The sequence below is a fragment of the Podarcis melisellensis genome (genome assembly GCF_964234715.1).
Source record: "Podarcis melisellensis genome assembly, chromosome: 5".
NCBI classification, from domain to species: Eukaryota; Metazoa; Chordata; class Lepidosauria; order Squamata; family Lacertidae; genus Podarcis; species Podarcis melisellensis.
In genome coordinates this window covers 21,076,314-21,097,777 of record NC_138537.1, presented here as the reverse complement: position 1 = coordinate 21,097,777, position 21,464 = coordinate 21,076,314, and positions in this window count along the sequence as shown.

Below are 21,464 nucleotides of genomic sequence, written 5' to 3'. Positions count from 1 at the left end.
AAAAATAATAATAATAATTAATAATAATAATAATAATAATAATAATAATAATAATAATAATAATAATTTATTATTTATACCCCGCCCATCTGGCTGGGCCTCCCCAGCCACTCTGGGCGGCTTCCATAAAAACCAAAAATACAATAAAATATCACACGTTAAAAACTTCCCTGAACAGGGCTGCCTTAAGATGTCTTCTGAATGTCAGGTAGTTGTTTATTGCTTTGACATCTGCTGGAAGGGCGTTCCACAGGGTGGGCGCCACTACGAGAAGGCCCTCTGCCTCGTTCCCTGTAGCTTTGCTTCTCGCAATGAGGGAACCGCCAGAAGGCCCTCGGCGCTGGACCTCAGCGTCCGGGCAGAATGATGGGGGTGGAGACGCTCCTTCAGGTATACTGGACCGAGGCCGTTTAGGGCTTTAAAGGTCAGCACCAACACTTTGAATTGTGCTCGGAAACATACTGGGAGCCAATGTAGGTCTTTCAAGACCGGTGTTATATGGTCTCGGCGGCCGCTCCCAGTCACCAGTCTAGCTGCCGCATTCTGGATTAGTTGTAGTTGTATTAACTGGCCAATCACATCAAATTAAATCACATCACATAAATTCCAAATTACAAAGCCAAATTTTGAATTTTGTTGGGGGGACCCATACTTCAAGATCCGAAGGGGAATTCTGATCATCTTCTTGCTACTGCGTTAATGTCCAAATCAGTCCAAGTCAGTCCAGACAGAGTTCGTAATTCTATCTCATCTTATCTTGCTGTTTCCACATCACATCTTGTTCATATATTTTCTCTTTTTTCTTTATGATCTCTTCTGATAGTCTCTTTAAGCCGATAAACACCAATAGTAATAATAATCCTGTGTGAATTTTCCGTTCTTCCAATCCTCAAATCAAGACGGTTTCCATATATCATCTCCTTCATAGATAACATCGCTCTTTCCATCATAATCTTACGAAACTGTCGCTCTTAAGTCCCACTGAGGAGTTTAATCCACAATATATAAACAGCTTTGTTTCTCTCTTTCTCCTCCCAGACTCAAGACCTCCGACAGAGCTTCCCAATATGGCAACGGTATTTTTAACTGCTTCATTCCAAAGCTTTTATACCTTCCAGGCTCTTCTTGAAACATGCTTTGGTTCGAAAGTTTATCTCCACACAGCCTTAAATCCACAGCTTAAGTCCTTAAAACGACATTTCTGACTCATAAGGGGAGGGGATTCTTGTTTAATCACATAGAAAAAGAAAGGAAAGTTTTTTTCCCTCCCCCATCAGTCATTTGCCGTACTGTGTCTTGACGTATCTTCTCATGTTTTATTCTTGTCTTGTTTTATCAGAGATCTCTTCTGTCAGCAGTCTTTACTCCCCCTCCTCCCTTGAAGTATGTGCAATTCGCCTCGTCCAAATTGTTTCTTTTGAAGTTCTTGCAGCTAGTGGCGCGAATCAGGGACAGCGTCCAGGAGTGCCGGAATCCCACAGGAGGGCTTTGTGCTTAGTGTCCCCATCCCCTCCCCACAAATTCGGGGGTGGTATAGGGCACAGCAGGCAAGGGCCGTTCTCCCCCATCCTGGGGGGGGGGGTTAAGGAGACTAATTACCCCCATCATAGCCTCCAAATTACCTTGTGTGGGTCGGAGAGATGTTATTGTCAGCCATCTTCCGATGCGCCCCCTAGTGCCCCCCCATGAGCTGTACTTTTTGTGCTTGTGAGTCGGGCCTCAGGCTTTGGCTGGTAGGACAGCAGTGACCATTCTTGGACCAGGATAGCTTGGCTATAGTAGTCCAAGCATTGGCAACATCAAGACTAGACTGCTATAATACACTCTATGTGGGGCTTCCCTTGTAGTTGGTCCAGAAACTGCAGCTATTACACTTCTGTTGAAAGATCTTCACTTGCTGCCAGTTTGTTACTGGGCTAAGTTATATACTATAAGTATATAAACCCTTTAACAGCTTGGGACCTGTTTACTTGAAAGATTGCCTTGCTACATGCATGCTATCCAACTGTTCAGATCTGCGAAGCTTCCCACATAACATTTGTTCCTCAACTGTTAGGAGTCAGTCCTTTAGGGGTGGCAGCACCTATGATTGGAAATATGATCTGGCACCTTTGTTTCAGATGCCTGTTGCAAACTTGTTATTATTATTCCAACCAGCCTATCCAGGGACATATAATTTAGTCTTCATTCTTAAACTTTGCTGATTTTATATGCTTCATTATTATTTTACATTGTTTTATGTATAGCACTTAGAAACTTATTTATATTTTGCTTTAGTGGTTTATATTTTTCCCCAAATAAAATAAGCTAAAGTTTGTGAACTGAACATGGAAGACAACGCAGTCCAGTGGAGTTGTCTCCTGCGGAAAGGGATGCCAGAAAATTCTGACGGAAAACAGATAAAAAGAGGAGAAATTGCCAGTTTTCATTTATTATTCCCATGCTATCAATCTAACAAATATGTATTCACTGTTGTTGCTATTTCAGCCTGCAAACAATGGAGTGGAATAATGCAATGACAATGTAACTTGAGCAATTTATGTATTTAATTGTGCAAATTACTTATATTACGTGATTTTGCCACAGTGGATAGTGAGACAGATAACGTAGTTCTGGCAGGAGGTGAACTGCAGCAGAAGGGAAACAATGCTGCATGCAACGAATACAGGGATTTCATCATGGAGATAAAAACTCTTTGTCCAAGCAGGAGGGAGCAAGGCTCAGTGGCAAAACACATGTAATGCCTGCAGAAGTTCCAAACTTCAATCCCTTCAATTTGAACTTCAATATCAGTTCAAATAATTATGTAGGTGGCAGATGATAGGAAAGTCTTCTGCCTGAGTCAAAGAAGGCAATGCTAAGTTACATGGACAAATTACCGCAAATGGTATAATGCAGATTCCTACGTTCAAATAATTTACATACAAGGCAGCAACCTTAGAATAAACTGTTTCAGCAGGGAACCAGAAATTTTTCATAAATCACATTGGTTTGATGAACAAGAAGGAGGCTGTATTCAGCCATAGGTTAGATTAATAGTTGCATTTTGGAAGCCAGAGATGCATTTGTGCAATTATTTTGATTTAAAAATACATTATGTTTAGAAGGGAGACGTTTTTGTAGATTTAATTTTTTAAGGACTTCGAAGAAGTTGATGGCTGAGCTGACATGCCAGCCAATGAGGTTCTTGCTTAAAACAAATGTTGAGATTCAAATAATTCTAATTAGATGGATGTCAGGAAAACGTTTCTGCTTGAAATGCACAGAGTCCCATCACATCTTTATCCAATGACATAATTACTAATACATCAACAAAATAAAATGAATTAATGCCCTGGGCATTTTTTTATATAAAGAAGAAAAAGAGACATTATGGCCCTGATTTTAACCACATTTAACTTTCGAGTATGTCCAAAATTGAAGAAGCATGCTGTTCAACAACTGGAAGTTGAATGCTTGTATTTGCATTTGTGCAGTTCTAAGAATGCTTGCTAGGAAATGTCCAACTGAACTCAGTCAGAATTACTCATGAGTAAACCTGCCTGTGCCAGTTGTAAGCCCGTTTATGAATAAATCTGCTTAGGGCATAAACAGATTGGTTTTTTCCCCTTCACTGTTGGTTTTTTTTTAATGTACGGTATCTACAAATATTTAAAGATGGCTCATTCTCTCAACATTACAGACTACGAAGAAAAATGATGTAGGCTGAATGACTCTTACTTTCATCGGGGCCATTTGCAGCCAAAAATCTCTGGAAACTTGAGATTCTTCCTGCAGCAGAAGGATTGTAGAAGGAAAGAAAGAGAGGAATGAAAGGTGTGTGTCTATATATTTAACATCCCAGGGGTATCTTGAGATTGAGACCACACTGTACTATGCTAGATAAATCTAATAAGACTTGGCCAATGTTGCTTTCTCCATCTAACTCCTTTTGTTTCAACATACCATTAGTATTTTTAGACAAAGACTGTCAAAGGCTCTCACACTTTCATTGCTGTGTGAGTCAAAATGCAGGAGCAGGTTAGCACATATCCCGGGAAACTGATCCTTCTGCCCTCCTTTCCAGGGTGCTGTTTCAGTTACCTGCTATAATGCAATTATCATGTAGTGGAGCAATTTTCAGGGAAATGACTTGACAAGAAGAACCCTGTCATTTTGTAAACAAGACTTAAAATGTTGTAATTGGATCTTAATTACACAATCCCTCCAAGAGGTTATTTTTATTTTCTGTGTTTGTTCATGCAATTATTTAGCTTCCCTATTTTAGCCTTGACCTTGCAGGAAGAGGGTATTTTCCAGTCAGCATAATGCTTTATCTTTGAAAGCTACAATCAATAAGGATAATTAATGATGCCTGCTGCAGTGATAGCCTCAGCAATCATTATCCCACATTAATCCCCGCAGTCAGACTGGGGTCAAGGCCATCTAAATCATTCACCTAGGGGTGGAGAAATTCAAATAATTTACCAATTTAAATCCTAGGAAACAAATCCAACTCCAGTTTTTCAAAGCAATTCAAATGGCCTCGCTTCCCTCAGCTTATGGCAGTCTGCGCCTCATTAACTCTTTGTACGTATCAGGAAAAAAACATGCCTGGGTTTTGTGTGTGTGTGTGTGTATGTGTATGTGTCTGTATATATTTAGATGTGTGTGCATGCTTCATAACAGAAATACACATACACACAAATGCTTCTTTTGTGAAATTCTAATACGGAAATCAGCTTGTGATCGCTTATAGCCCAGCGCTCTGGCCCAGAAGCTGGGCTGGACACCCACAGAAGTTCATATTTGCCGGATGCATTTTCTCAAACTTAATTGGAGATGGATTTCTGTAAGGCAGGGTGCTGATTCTCAGCAAGGTTTAAAGATTAAATTTCAAAAACACAGCAGATTTTAAGAGCATTGGTTGCAGTTGCTTTTTATATACATCACAACGATAGGAATAATAACAAAGAGTCTTGTGGCATCCAAAGGACTAACAAATGAATTGTTTGTCTTCAAGAAGGCATTAAGTCACTTTGTTGTTTTTGCTGAAATAGTTCCCCCTCCCCTGGAAATTATAGCAGTGCTGTTGGCAAACTTTAGCAGCCATCTCTCCTATTTTTTAAAAAAACAACAACAGAAGGTGTTGCATTACTCTACGGATACAGATCCACTGACTTGTTTAGGACAACAGTCACATATTGTGTTGACCTGGTGAGGTGCTCTTCACATACATATCTGGTAACATGGGAGCTGCTTTGCCGTGGCAACCCCATTCTGAAAGGGCACACTTATTTTATTTAATGTCTATTAAGAAATACCACCAACTCACATGAAATAGCAAGGCAGGGTGTAAGATTTCTCCCCCCACCTCCCTCATGGGAGTGACAGTCTGGAAGGGAGAAAGTGTTGATCCCATGGGAGAGAACTATGCTCTCGGTCCCATCCACCCATCATCTGTATGAGTAGCATAAGAACATCATGTGCTGACCACCTTGCTTCTGGTGACATTTGTGGAGATAATCTTGGATGGCCAGGCAGAATTGATCCTGGAAAGTAATCATTTGTTGGTTGCAACATGATGGGGATGCCCTCCACAAATGGCACCAGAACTTGTGGCTTGTTGTATCTGAGCATAAAGGTGTGTTGGAAAGATAACAGCCCATGGGTGGTTTGAGTCGCTGCCATCTGCAGCAGCAGCGTGCTGAGACTCTTGTGTTACCCAGCTGGTCAAAGCATCTGTGGAACTCTACTGAGTTCTGGTTCATTCCTCATTCTTCGACCTTCGACCAATATCAGGTTTAGCTGATATTCCTGCAATTCCTCCAACTCTGAGATTCTATGATTCTGTGATTCACATTGAGGAATCCCCACTTTGTGCTGGAAGGCCACAGAACCTCAGTTTCCACATAAGTTATTCATCAAACACCATTTGCATTTTCAGAGACTTCAGGGGCTCGGCCAGTGCATTTTATAAGTCCTCATACAATAAGGTTGCCAGATGTCCCCATTTCCCGGGGACAGTCCCCGGATTTGTCAGTCCCCTGACAAAATCCATCCATTTCGACGGAGGTTGAAAAGTGTCCCAGGATTCACTGGGGGGGGGGGGAACCTGGTAACCTTATCATACAATCCACAAAAGTTCATTGTGCAGATACGTGCTCTGTTGATCTAGTACATCTTAGCTTGATGCTGTCCAATTGCTCTCATCAGCTATACTGTTTCCCACTCTGTGCAGATATTTTGTGTGATGCAATGAAACCAAGCACATTTACCACCTGCCTCACTGATCATTTCCCACCTTCCTAGACCCAAGATCTCAGAACAAAGCCTGTACTCACCATCTGCCTCCCAGTAGCTCTCTGCTCAGTCCTTCAATGAGACAATCAGGAGGAATGATCAGCTCAGAAGTGTCACCATGTGACCTCGGTTCATTCGTGTAGAGATGGATCGGTCAGCAGCAACAGGACCCTAAGTGAGTGAGACGAATCAGGGTGTCTTAGCAGGTCATTTCAGATCACAGAGGTCCTTGCTATACCATAAAGCAAGGTGAACCTTTCCTAAACCTGACTAGTATTGATCCCCATCAGCAACAGAATAGAATAGAAGACAAGGACTGTGTACATCAGGAATGGGGAATTTGTGGCCTTCCAGATGTTGTTGGGCTTTAGCTCCCATCCATCCACTCCAGCCAGTATGCCCAATGGCCTGGCATGATGGGAGCTGTAGTTCAACAACATCTGGACTGTCACAGGCTCCCCATCCCTCAGGTGCATGGTTCTTCCTTCGTACATTTTATCCACTCAATAGCTCTGTGAGGTAGGTCAGGGTGAGAGGCAGCAACTGGCCTGAGTTCCAACCCAACAAGCTTCATTTGTGAGTGAGGATTTGAATCTGAGTCCCTCTAGTCCTAGTCGGACTACTACACTGTCCTGGCTCGCTGCACTTATCTAGCTAATGACTAATAGAATCATCAAGTGCCTAGATCGCAAGCGTTGTCAGGAAAAACGAATATGTGTTTTCCAACGTCAGTTCTTAGTCTTTTTAATTCAAGTGGTTAATTTGGGGGGTGGTTTGGTAGCGGGGGGAACGTGTAGGGTTTTTAAAACCATAGATTGTTTAATTATTTCCTCCAACCACAGGTTAATGATTTGGGTGGCCTTGACCCCTGGTTGACTTCTGGGATTAATAGGAGATAGATGATTGCTTTTGCCACAATACAGCAGGCAACATTCTTTTAATTAGGATCCTGTAAGTCAAGAATACCAAATGTTACTCGGAGAAACCCCACACGATTTAATTGCACAAACATCTTTTCTTTTCTTTTTTGCAGAATGGGCCAGCCGCAAGTTGCAGAGTAGCAGACCTGGAAGGTCTTGAACTAGCAACCCTGTTGCATCTGAGTCCCTGCAATTGTATTCCTGTCAGGAATGGATCTCTGAGTTCCTGCAAATGTAGTCCCAGGCACAGAGTTCTGCATACAGTCTCTCTTCCCAAGCTCTTTCCTATTATCTCTTCCACTCAAGTGATCCTGAATACTGGAAGAGAAACCTCAGCTGTGAAAGGTGCCATCATATTTGGCCAGGCCTCCTCTGCAAGTTGAACATTGCAAACAAGGCAGTACAGTGGTGCCTCAGGTTACATACGCTTCAGGTTACATACTCTCCAGGTTACAGACTCCGCTAACCCAGAAATAGTGCTTCGGGTTAAGAACTTTGCTTCAGGATGAGAACAGAAATTGGCCTCCAGCGGCGCGGCAGCAGGAGGAGGCCCCATTAGCTAAAGTGGTGCTTCAGGTTAAGAACAGTTTCAGGTTAAGTACGGACCTCCGTGGGAAGTGTAGTTTGTTAAAGGTGCTGAGAGTTATTAAGAGACCCCTATTCTCCTCACAAAGTTACAACGCAGAATAGTTTAGTCATCAGTCCCTCTTACTCTGCAAAGTGTTCTCCTCACAATTCTCATCACAAAGCTACAATTCACAGAAGAGTTTAACCATCACTCCCTCTTACTCTGCGAACTGTAGCTCTGTGAGGGGAATAAAAAAGGTAAAGGGACCCCTGACCATTAGGTCCAGTCATGACAGACTCTGGGGTTGCGGCGCTCATCTTGCTTTATTGTCCGTGGGAGCCGGTGTACAGCTTCCGGGTCATGTGGCCAGCATGACTGGTGAACCAGAGCAGCGCACGGAAATGCCGTTTACCTTCCCGCCTGAGCGGTACCTATTTATCTTCTTGCACTTTGACCTGCTTTCGAACTGCTAGGTTGGCAGGAGCAGGGACTGAGCAACGGGAGCTCACCCCGTCGTGGGGATTCGAACCGCTGACCTTCTGATTGGCAAGTCCTAGGCTCTGTGGTTTAACCCACAGCGCCACCCGCTCCCATAATTCTTTGGGGGAAGCCATGTCTGTTTAAAGTGGTACTGGGGTGCTTTAAATGTATGGTGTACATAGACCTGAGTCTCAACAACTAATGGTCACAAGTTTTATCACATAACACCTTGCCAATCGCTCTTTTCAGCCCAACCCACCTCCACTCCCAACCTTGCCGGATTGTGCGACGAGGTCTAAAGAGGCTTCTAAATATATTTGTCAGAACATACTTGTAAGCCTCACCCGCTATTGAGAACCCTGTGTGGTAAGAGCTTCCAATCTTGGGGAGGCCAAAAGACCTATCCAAGGGAAACACACTAACTGTCCACCTTGTTTGGCTTGAGAAGATATGACTTATACCGCACCCTCCAATATGTCCCAGCAGAAAACAAGGACACCCGTCTTCTCTGGGGCTGTGCTTCCTTGCAAGTCATGTGACCCACACAAGAGCATGGTCCCATCAAAAATGGGATGTACCAATTTAATCGGGACAGTTGAGTGGGCCCCACATACCTCCTACATGCCTATACATTTATAACATCTTATGAGGGTTCTCAAGCTTCCTTACATCATAAGCAGCTCTTGACTGTAGGTTACAAAGTTTATATAAAGACAGAGGTGAAGGAAAAGGGGCATGTGTGTAATATAAATATATATATTTTCTCTCACCTCCATTTCAGTAGCTGAAATCTATGGCTCATTTATGCGTTTATATTTAACTGAGGCCTGAACATTTTCTGGTCCAAGAATGTGTTAGTGATTGCGCTGAAAAGGTTATGAATGTCTGTGTGTTGGTGTTTAATTATATCAGGAAGCCTATGGGAAATGCTCTGGATTCCTCTGAGAGAATTATTTTCTTCCTCGCGTCCCCCACCCCACACTCACCCCACACTTTCCCTCCATCTTCCCCTTCCTTGGCAAAGTTGAAAGTTCGAGCTGTCTACAGACGTAGCTGGGTTAAAGGACGTGAGTGAGTGGGGAACTTGGCGTCAACATCTCTGACCAATGAAATATTTCTCCCTTGTCTGCCAGACTTCTCACACAGAGGTAGGACTAAGGCCACTCTTGTCTCTAAAGCAGTCTTCCCCAACCTGGTGCCCGCCAGATATTTTGAACTGCAACTCCCATCAACTCCAGGTTGGCACTCTCCAGAGTGCTAGGATTGTAAAAATTTGGGTTCTTACATTCCTTCATTGGCGTGAGAGCTAGTGAACAGCTGCTCCTGCATTACTGTAGCAATTTGACGTGTCCCAGCCCATGTAGAATGAGTCCAAACTGTGTCTCCTTCCCACACCAACGTGGAGTGGCTTAGCACACAACACAGGCTCCTTGTGCATCATCCCGGACTTCTGGTATTATCCAACCACACAGGAAAGCATATAAGAAGAGCAACATAAACCTCACCCTCAAAGCCAAATATTACAAGATTTGTAATCAGTTCAATCAGCTAAACCAAGAATGGAGAGCCTGAGGTCCTGTAGATGCTGATGGACTTTGGCTCCCATCATCCCTGACCATTGGCCAATTCAATCCAACAACATCTGGAGAACTACAAGTTCCCCATTCCCTGGGGGTGTCTTTCAGCTGAACTCACCAGAACTCAGTTCCAACACATCTCAGGTGGGCACTATTGCCATTATTAGAGAATTAGGGAGGCACTCTTGGTGAGTTCTGGCACCTCTTTTTCTAGAAAAATATAGTACTGCCCATTCCTGAACTAAATATTTCAGACCCAGTAAATAGCAGCTGTATTTGTCTATGTCCTGGGCTGATCACTGATATGATCTAGGGGAACATTAGTAGTAGTCCCCACCACAGACCAGAAGCATGACTCATGTCAAAGGAGGAATCATATCTTCAGGGAACAGGCCCAACATTACAGAACTCCATCCCACTACGAATCAGGCAAGCACCATCCCTGACAAGTTTCAGACACCTGTTTAAAACTGTTTTGGTCCAGGAGGCCTGGGCACCATGAAGGCTGCTCTGATGTTTTAATCTCCAGTGTATGGTTTACCTTTTGTGGGTTTGTTTGTTTCTCGTAAGCTGCTTGGGGACCCAGATGATTAAGGTAATGCAGCATATCCACAAAAGTTGTGGATGTCGCTGCAAATACACTGGGTTTGTTTGTTTTATTTGTATGTGTATTATAATGATCTCAAGCGGCAAAGGGCAGGATCTGATTTCAGAAGGATGAATCTTATCCCATGCTATGCTTCCTGGAAGGGGGATGAGTGGGCCTTCCATTTGCAGCTTGAGTGGATTTTGGGATGGGATGCATTTTTATAAGGGAGGAGCATCATATAGACAGCAGGATTCTGACAGTAGGGCATGTCAAGAGAAGAAAATCACTGGACAGCTGCCTCCCTGCTTGGAGTCTGCCGCTTACCAAGCATTATGGTTAATTCGGGCCTGTCTGAGGCACGCTTCCGTTTCAGTATGTGTGCAGTGCTCTCCCTCCACCATCTCCCTTTTGTTAAAAAGCTCTATAAAGAAGGGATGTCACTTCCTTGACATCTCCATGTTAGAAGTTAAGACATCTCGCAGCCTGCCCTGTCTTGGAGATAATAGCTGGGAAGCTGCCAGCTCTGTGATCCCCTACCAATGCCTTCCGACACGCTGAATTGGCATTTCGAGAGGCATCAGGAAGGGATCACAGGCCTGGCAGCCTTCCAAAACAGATATTCAGGACAGCGCAGAGCAGAGGCACATTCCCCCCATCCCCACCTGCAAGAAAACCATGTCTCTCCGCTTTAAACCATTTCCCCTGCTTCTCATTCCAATCGTTTCAAATGCTCGATCACAATCTTCTTCTCAGCTTAAAGCAGCCTTCCCCAGCTGGTTAGGAGACCCCTATTCCACTCCTAGAACTATGGTTTCCAGACTGGCTTTACAATCAAGCGCTGTTCCCGGGGAGCTCTGGGAATTGTAGCACTGTGAAGGGAATAGGAGTCTTCTAATCACTCTCAGCATCCTTAACAAACTACACTACCCAGGAGTCTTTGGGAGAAGTCATAACCCTTTAAAGTGGTATGATGCTGCATTAAACGTACCGTGTGGATGGGAGCTGGTCAAGTGAAATATACTCGGAGTGGAGAGTGGATTTCATGCTCTTTATTCAGCTCATAGTGGTGAGGAGGAATGGAAGTTCCCCCAGAATCTGCCTTATATACATTATTTACACAATGGGCCCCACATGATTGGCTAATTCCGGGATTCTCCTGTAGGCCTATCAGGTTGCAGATTCCCTTCCACCTGGAGCTGGATTGGGTGGCTCCAATGGACCCATCAGACTCCTGCATTCTGAATCCTATTGTTCTAGGACCAATCAGACTGCTGCCTTTTGGATCCTATTCAACTCAGGACATAACATTAAGTCTGATTGGAAATTCCGTAGCACAGCCAATCTCAGGCCTTGCTTCCTAGGGAGCAATTGTGAGCAGGCTTTAAGTTTCCTGGTTCTTCCTTTTTTTAAAGCCAAATCTTATCTGCCCCTCATCTAACATTGCATATGAAATCAGGTGCAATTGGGCATAGTCAGCGGAAAACAGTCTTGCGGGCCAAATGACACCCCCTGCCAGGTCTCATTTGGCCTGTTGGGCAGAGGTTCCTCGCTGCTAATGGCTCTTAGTACTGGGTCAGTTATTCCTGGGCAGACGGATGGGCAAAAAATAAATAATAATAATACTAAATTATTAGACAACATTCTGCAGATGATTCCACTTGTTGAGAATTTTTTGTAGATCAATCTGTAGTGAACCCCAGTTGTGATATAATTAGAGATGATGTGAATTATATGAAGGTTATGCTGCCGATGCCAATGCAGCTGTTTCACAGATTTTGAGTGAAGACATGAAACCAGTTTGGTTTGTTCAAATCTCACTCTGGGATTCTCCTAGTGAACAGAGAGAAATATTATTGAATAGGATCCAGTAAGACTACATTCTGCTATAGAAAAGGGAAAGGGACCCCATTTAGGCCACCCCCCTGCTATACAGGGCAGATGGTCGTCCAACCTCTGCTTTAATACCTCCAATGAAGGAGAGTCCAAAACTTCCTGAGGGAGTCTATTCCACTGTCAAAGAGCTCTTACTGTCGGGAACTTCTTACTGGTGTTGGATGGCTATCTGTCATGGACGCTTTAGCATCGCAAGGGGTTGGACTGGATGACCTTTGAGTCCCTTCCAATTCTAAGTTTGGATGTTCCAATTCTATGTTTCATCAGACTCTCCTTCCTTGTAACTTGAAACCATTGGTTCTGGTCCTACCCTCCAGAACAGGAGAAAACAAGCAGTGATGGGGAAAACTACCTGTGCCCCAAGACCCTTCAGTGTCATGGACTGGCTCCTGACATTCAGCTTCCTACGCAGAGTATCATAGTCTCTTATGACATGAGTCTTAAATAGCAATTGTAAATAGTTTACAATAATAGTTGTTGTTATTATTATTATTAACACCCTGCCCATCTGGCCGGGCCTTCCTAGCCACTCTGGGCAGCTTCCAACAAAATATTAAAATACATTAATGCATCAAACATTAAAAGCTTCCCTAAACAGGACTGCCTTCAGTTTAATCTTTATTTAGTTTTTAATGTTTGGTGTTTTACTATGTTTTTATATGTGCTGTAAGCTGCCGAGTGGTTGGGGGAAACCAGCCTGATGGGTGGGGTATAATTATTATTATTATTATTATTATTATTATTAGTCCCTTGTTATATGTTAAAGGCTGTGTCTGGCTGTACCCACATGAATCAACAGGAAGGGGTTGTGGTTAGTGGGCTTTGTAAGACTTTGTAACTTCTCTGCCATATTGTGAATCTTTGCACCTGGAAGACAGGACATCCTGTTACATCCACACACTGCTACCTCTGTCCCCTCACTAGGGAGTCCTCTCACTGGGGAGTCATACATTTATTCCTCCTTTGGAGAGTGGCAGGAATCACTCAGTACACTGCCTCTTCCACAGTCTCTTCGGTGTGTTCTGAGGTGTGCCACTACTGCCCTTGCTCCCCTGACCCAGAAGTGGGTAGGGAAGGGTATTTGGACAACCTTTTATTGCAATAACAGCTCTCTGTCAGCAAATATATGAATTAGAGACCAAAATTTATCCCATACATCTGAATCCTGAAAGGTTAGTTTATCACTGCCTCTCTGGTACAATTAGGCAGGTATTTGCAATGTAAACCATTTTTTAAATCCAGGGTTTCTTTATTCTGCTGGATTTTTCCACTGGCCAGTTATGTATGACTGCCTGCAGAACATCTTCTTTCTAGAAGAAGCATCACTGGAATTTGAACTTTCCCTTTCAATCACTACCTTTCCAAGTGTGTTTATTAATCCATTGTTTGCAGCCTTTTCCTCCCATCTGTGTTGTGGGGTTGGGAAAGTGGAGTGTCAGCTTGTAGGCTCGAGAGTTCCATCAAAATGTGCCAGGTTGGGGCTTGAACAAATCAGATTAGGTGACAGACCAAGATCTTGGAAGGTAGCAAGTCGGTTTTCAGCATACTCATCCACTATTAGTAGCCTTGGATCAGAAGGGGTTAAGTCAAGAATGGAAAATGACTCCTGCTGAGCATTTCATATTTGTGTAAAAGCAGGTTTCTGAGTTCAAGTTCCAATCTTTTAGATGCCATTTAATTGTTTAGATACTGAATCATATATATATAATTAATCACCACCTAATAATTTTTCGATGGAGTCTCAATAAGAGACATAAAATCAGCCATGATTCATCCCTGGAAGTCTGTTTAGCTACTGAATCTGATAGAGAGCTCAGATCTATCCTAGCCTTGATGCACCTTCAAACCATCACCAACATCAGTTTCTTTGCTGGAAAGTCGGCAGGGCTGCACCCACAATTTCTGTCTTCACTAACCCAACCCATGTACTAATTAATGCATCAAAACCAGAAACTTCAGACTCAGCTACATTAGTAAAAAAAAAAATTTTGATTTCAATATAAACATGTATCACTAGATGGTGCCACAAAAATTCTAAGCAATTTTTACATAGCGTTTTTTTTCTTTTGCTATAACAGTTTAATTTAACACTTTTCCAATGTGTCGATTCTGCCAAAGATTCCCTCTGCAGCTTGTTTTGTAGAGACACTGATCATGTAAAAGTTGCCGCTGTGGGGTAGTTTCAATCTCTGTTGCAGCCAAGTCTATTATGCCAAAATTGTTATTCCACATTGTTGAGGCTTCATTATATGGAGGAAGCTGAAGTAGCCTGGGACCATATGTATCAGCTCCTAACAAGTCCAGATCAATTGACCAGTTAACTAAGCTTTCATTAGAGCAAAACCTCTTACTTGGGATAAGGCATTTCCAGTCCCATTTCTTGCACACACTCCATATAAAGAACCATATAAGATAAATTAACTACATCTTGCCACAAATATTTTGCAATTGCCTCCACGTTCCTTGCTCCAGCTCATCTTGTTGCTGATTCACAATAGTCCAGCATAGATTTTGGTGCTAAATTTGGCAATTGAGTTCTGGACAATTTATCTGAAGCACTGTGGGTCTGTGCTTGTGTGGTAACCATATTAAGATTGTTAACGACTGCAGAGTCTCCGTCCGCGGAGATGAGTTTCTAATCTTTCCTTATCAGCTGAGTCAAAACAGCTGCTCTCCCAGCGCCTGTCCTCCAATTAAAATATACGGCTTTTAAGCCCACGTTAAAGTGAGCCCACGGTAAAAATATAAGCATTTGGAAGTTGGAAAGATGCCTATAGATACAATTTAAAAATGCACAAACCATTCAGCTCCTTAGTTTCTTTAGACAGTGCCTCTAAAGTGAGGCTATGACCCCATGCTGTGTTTCAAGTCACATTTTTACATTGTTGTACACACCAGAGAGGGGATGGGGATGTCTTCAACAAATGCACATTACCTGATTTGTTCCCCCGTGCCTGCAGCGCCTCCCAAACACCAATTCAATGAAGCTTTTATCTGAGCATGTGCAGCTCCTGTCTGAAGTGTACACACCTCATCTTAAACACAGCCTATATTTTCAGATTGGATGGAAGCTGCTGTGAGGGGAAAACGCATCAAACAACAGTATTTCTCAAGAAGTTACAAGATAGATAATGCCATGGGTACTTAGCTTCACACACCTATGGTGGGGGTGCACTGAAGCTGAACAGTAATGTGTACACAGCCAGGATCTACACACGCTTCCAGTCATGTTGCTCTTTTGGAGAAGCTGTTTTATGTGGGCCTAAGGCTGGATCTAGACATGTCAAAGAAGTGCTGCAGTTAAATGCGTTGCAAACACATACAGGGAAATCCGGTAGGGAAAGACGGGACTCCACAGCGCCATCTGGTGTCGCAGTGTTATATCGCATATACAGCCATACCTCGGGTTGTGAATGCTGCAGGTTGCACATTTTCAGATTGTAGACCATGCCAAACCCAGAACTACTGGAACGGGTTACTTCCAGGTTTCGGCGCTCGTGCATGCACAGAACCACAAAATGACGTCACCCGCATGTGCAGAAGCACCAAATCGCATGCGCAGACACAGCACTGCAGGTTGCGAACGTGCCTCCCACATGGATCACGTTCGCAACCTGAGGTTTGACTGTACAACACATATAAAACACTTTTTCTTTACCAATCTAGCTGAGTCCCAGGTTGCTTTGCTTCATTCCCACATGCCCTGGTAGAGACACATGCCTAACTGGCATGTTCTCTCCCTCCTGGTTGGTCGTTCGGGAGCTTCAAAAGCTTTCTCCAGCCCGAACATCACAGCGACCGATACCAAGAAGCATCAGCACACTTAGGAACCTGCAGAGTATTGGCGGTTTATGTAACAGACTCAATAGGACAGCATTTTGGCTAATCTACTTTTATTTACATATAATGTACTCGGAGCATTCTGACTTAGCTCCTTCCTCTTTCTCATCAGACAGCAAAGAGAAAGAGACAAAGGACAATAGTCCCACTTCACAGAACACAGTAATACCAAAACATCCTGTCTCCGTCACTTCCCACGTTGTGGAATGAAAACATACACCGTCATGTGATAGGCAACAATCTCATGACTGCAAACACGGAGCAGGAATTGTGTGTAGACAACGAGGAAACAAATGTGGGAATGACAGAAAGAAACCGGGTGGGGGCTTTTTCTTCTCCTCCTCCTGGTTAACATTCACTATCAGAAAAGCAAGAAGTAAAAAGTAACGTGGGTTAGTGAAGAGGTCAGTCTACATTTACCAGCATTTATTGTCCCCTCTATTCCTCTGGCCACCATGTAAATAGCAATCTCATTTCTCTAAGCATCTGATTTCAGTTGATGGATGTCGCCCATGCCATTCAGATACATCCAGTTGTACTATACATGCCTCATAATGCTCTCAAGCAATAATGGACAGGATCTGACTTCCAGGAGGATGGGATCTTTTTTCATTAAAGTGCAATGCAAAATGCTCACCACACAGGAGCACAATATTATGTTTCATCAACAGAATGTGGAGGTCAGGGCATGGTGCTGATGAGAGGACTGGCCATGCTGCAGGGTCCCAGCCTATTGGGGCTGCACTGGATGAACATCTCAGGCAACTGGAGCAATATTGCCGCCACGTCTGGCTCCTTTATTCACATGAAGCTTGGCCAGTGGTGGGGAATTTCAGTCCTGGGGCTAAATTCAGCCTTTCTGTCTAACTTAGGATTCTCCACAGACTACAACTTCTCTCGTAAAGACACACCCTTCACTGGCCCTACATCCTGCCTGTATATTTTTGCCTAAAGTGTCCTTGAAATCTGGCAATGCCCCCTTGCGTATCTGGATGGAGGAAAGAGAAGTGTATTTGTACAAACTAGTCTACAGTGGTACCTCAGGTTAAGAACTTTATATATATATATATATATATATATATATATATATATATATATATATATATATATAATTTTTATTATTTTCCAACACAAATATACAATTGTGACAGGTTTTCACAAATTTGGTTCTTTTTGGACTTCCTTCAGCTTCCATATTTACCTCAGGTTAAGAACTTAATTTGTTCTGGAGGTCCGTTCTTAACCTGAAACTGTTCTTAACCTGAAGCACCACTTAAGCTAATGGGGCCTCCCGCTGCCACCGCGCCGCCAGAGCACAATTTCTGTTCTCATCCTGAAGCAAAGTTTTTAACCCGAGGTACTATTTCTGGGTTAGCGGAGTCTGTAACCTGAAGCGTATGTAACCTGAAGCATATGTAACCCAAGGTACCACTGTACTGTACAAAATGCCTGTCTTCGCTTCTGGCCCTGCCCACCATTGTCATGTGGCCCTCAGAAGGTTCCCCAGAAGGGAATATGGCACCCACGCTGAAGAGGGTCCCATTCCTGCTTTAAGAATGGGGACTACTAGATCAAAGCAAAGGCCTTTCTAGTCCTGCATTCTGTTTCCTGTGGTGGCCAAGCAAAGGCCTTTATGAAGCTTATTACAGACCCTCCAAGTGTCCCTATTTTCCAGGGAGAGTCGCGGATTTACAGAAGCTGTCTCAGTTTCTGATTTGACCTCAGAACTTCCTGCTTTTCCTTAGGACGTCCCAATTTCCATTGGAGAAATGTTGGAGGGCATGGAGTTGTGTGACCCCTGAGCGAAGTTCGACAGTGGAATTTGCTGCCAAGGAGTGTGGTGGAGTCTCCTTCTTTGGAGGTCTTTAAGCAGAGGCTTGACAACCATATGTCAGGAGTGCTCTGATGGTGTTTCCTGCTTGGCAGGGGGTTGGACTCGATGGCCCTTGTGGTCTCTTCCAACTCCATGATTCTATGATTCTAAGTAACTACAGCATACAACCTTTAGAAGACATCATGATTTCGGTTCTCATCCTAAAGCAAAGTTCTTAACCCGAGGTACTATTTCTGGGTTAGCTGAGTCTGTAACCTGAAGCATATGTAACCTGAAGTGTATGTAACCTGAGGTACCACTGTATTATGTTTTTATATATGTTGGAAGCTGCCCAGAGTGCCTGCGACAACTTAGTCAGATGGGCGGGGTATAAATAATAAAGTTGTTGTTGTCGTTGTATAGGACGTCCCTCTTTTCATTGTGGAAATGCTGGGACGTATGTTATCATTACCTGTCTTGTTGCTGTTGTTTCCCAACATCTGGTATTTAGTGACATGCAGTCTCTTGAGCATGGTTCTAGAAAGCTGCCACCAAGCATAAGAACAATAGAGACATCTCTCCTTCCCTTTTTAAAACCTTCTGAGCTAAACCATTGTGACTTCTCCTTCTGGCAGTGATTTTCATATAAGATAGCAGTGGAATATTTTTAAAAAGCAGCAACCTAAAATTAGCCCAAATATATAGAAAAGTGGGAGGGGTGTGGGAGGAGAGAATTCTTCCTCCTCCTTCTCCCCAAAGGAAGGGAAATTCGAATTAGTGTTCATTTATAACTATATTATGAACCATTTGATATTTTCACTAAATTCATTCCCCTTGCCCGTATTAAATTAATTCATAATGGAATAAAGTGCAATTTCTACTCTGACACACATAATAAATTATGGTCCAACTATATAGTTCTACATGTATAATTAATTATATTAAGTATCCACAGTTTAAACCTACAATTAGATAACCCTAAGAGACAATCCTGTTAGCATTTTTTAATAAATACTTGTGTTTGAAGCTGTTTAACAGAGCACCTGATAACTGATATAGCAGCGTTAACATCTGTTCCATTATTTCCAGAGAATGCTAGTTTTAACATAATGCTACTCACATAAAATATGCATTTGTTCTTGACTGTCAAGTGCCTCTATTATTTTATTAAAAAGTTTTAAAAAGAGAATATAATCAGACTTCATAATTTATGTCTGACATTTTCATTACAGAAAACTTTATGCAAAATTGAATTCTAAAATTTAATTTCCTGTGATGTTTAAATTACTTACTATCTGGCTCCTCTCCAAACATTGTGATCATTTGAGGCCCCATATGAATTTGATTATGGATACGTTTAACTGCTGCCAAAATGTACAGGGCAGTTTACTGTATAATTCCAAGAATTATTTTGTGCTGGTTTAAATAGTATTTCTTGCAAAGGGAAGAAATGAAAAATCCTTTTTTTAAAAAAAAAAAACTTGCATGCATTCTTTTTTCTTTTTCTTTTTTGCTCTTCTGCCACCTGCTTCCAAAGTAAGGACTTGTCCCAGTCCAAAACATATCATACTACAATGGTAGACTATGGACAAAGTTAGCCATTATATGGTACCTGTCTCCTTTTCCTGCTGATCTCTCTGCCTCTTCCATGCATGACATTCTAGTCATGATTACACCTTTCATTCCAGAACAGTGAAATACTTTATCCTTTAGCATAAGGAGGTGAGGAATATGCAGCGGCTAGTTTTTCACTGTTAACTATAAACAGCTCATTCTGTGAGATACTTAATCTCCACCACCCTGGGGAATCGTGCTGTGTGGAATCTAGTGCAGAATTCCAGATGTACATAGACCTCCCTAGTTTGGGAAGCTGCAAGTAGCAAAAGCGTACATCCTTTTCCGTTGCCTGGCAATCTGCATATGCTTTGTTCCCCTATCACTTCCCTCCTGGTTATGGCTCTGGTGAGCCTGCATACGCCATGCCACAATTGTCACTGTAGCACGTGGGATAGATAAGCAAGAGTAATGTTAGTGTCCCTGGGAGACATCACGCTGGCGAATGTAGCAGACTAATGACTTATTATTTATTTTGTCAGATGATATCTACACCATGGGCTGGATTCAACCAACCCAGTTCTCTAGCTGAAGCTGGTAAGAAGGACTCCTGCTAGCACAACAGGGCTTTGCCCCTTCCTCTCTCTCTCCCTCCCACCCCCCATGTATATCTGCCCCCAAAGCTGCTCTGGAAGCTCAGGAGAATGGCCAGAACAGCATATGGGGTCAGAAGAGGGGAGATTGTTCTGGCAGGCAGAAATGTTTGTACTGACAGAAGAATAATATTAGTGCAAGGCTGACTTCCATTCCCTACATTCAAAACACAATACAGTGGTACCTCTGGTTATGTACTTAATTCATTCCGAAGGTCCGTTCTTAACCTGAAACTGTTCTTAACCTGAAGCACCTCTTTAGCTAATGGGGCCTCCTGCTGCTGCCGCGACACCACCGCACGATTTCTGTTCTCATCCTGAAGCAAAGTTCTTAACCCGAGGTACTATTTCTGGTTTAGTGGAGTCTGTAACCTGAAGCATATGTAACTCGAGGTACCACTGTACAATCATGGCTTCCCCCAAAGCATTCTGGGCCATGTAGGATGCTTAGAGATGTTAGGAGAACCCTATTCCCTTCACAGAGCTACAATTCTAGGAGAGGTATAACAATCTATTCCCCTTCCCAGGGAATTCAGAGAACTGTAATTCTGTGAGGGGAGTAGGGGGTCTTCCAACAACTCTGAGCACCCTTTGTGAACTACAGTTCCCAGGACCAGTGCCCCAGCACTTTCCCCCAGCCCCTTAGACTAGACCTACAGTTTATTTTGTTTATGTCTTTATTTAAAAATATTTAGAAGCCCCCCTCTTAAGGTGACTTCCAGCACATAAATTCAAACTGGAAACCAAGAACCCATTTAAAGCCACAAAACTTCATAACCATAAAAATAACAATAAAAGTAAGGAAAGGCTACAATAACCCCAATCACAACAGCATTTCATACAATAAGACCAATGAAATCACATACAGTTATTAAAACTATAGCAGTTCTGCACATAGCATGCAGCAATAAATAAAAACATTCTGTATGCTGTATTCATTTAGAAGAAGAGGAAGAAGAGTTTGGATTTGATATCCCGCTTTATCATTACCCTAAGGAGTCTCAAAGCGGCTAACATTCTCCTTTCCCTTCCTCCCCCACAAGAAACACTCTGTGAGGTGAGTGGAGCTGAAAGACTTCAGAGAAGTGTGACTGGCCCAAGGTCACCCAGCAGCTGCAGGTGGAGGAGCGGAGATGCGAACCCGGTTCCCCAGATTACGAGTCCACCACTTTTTTGAGTGGTTATAAAAGCCAAGGTATAAAAGCCAAACTTCTGAATGCATCTCACTAGTATGTGAAATGGCAGTCTGTGCATTTCTTAGCAAGGCAATGTTTCTCCATCTTCATATATTTCTC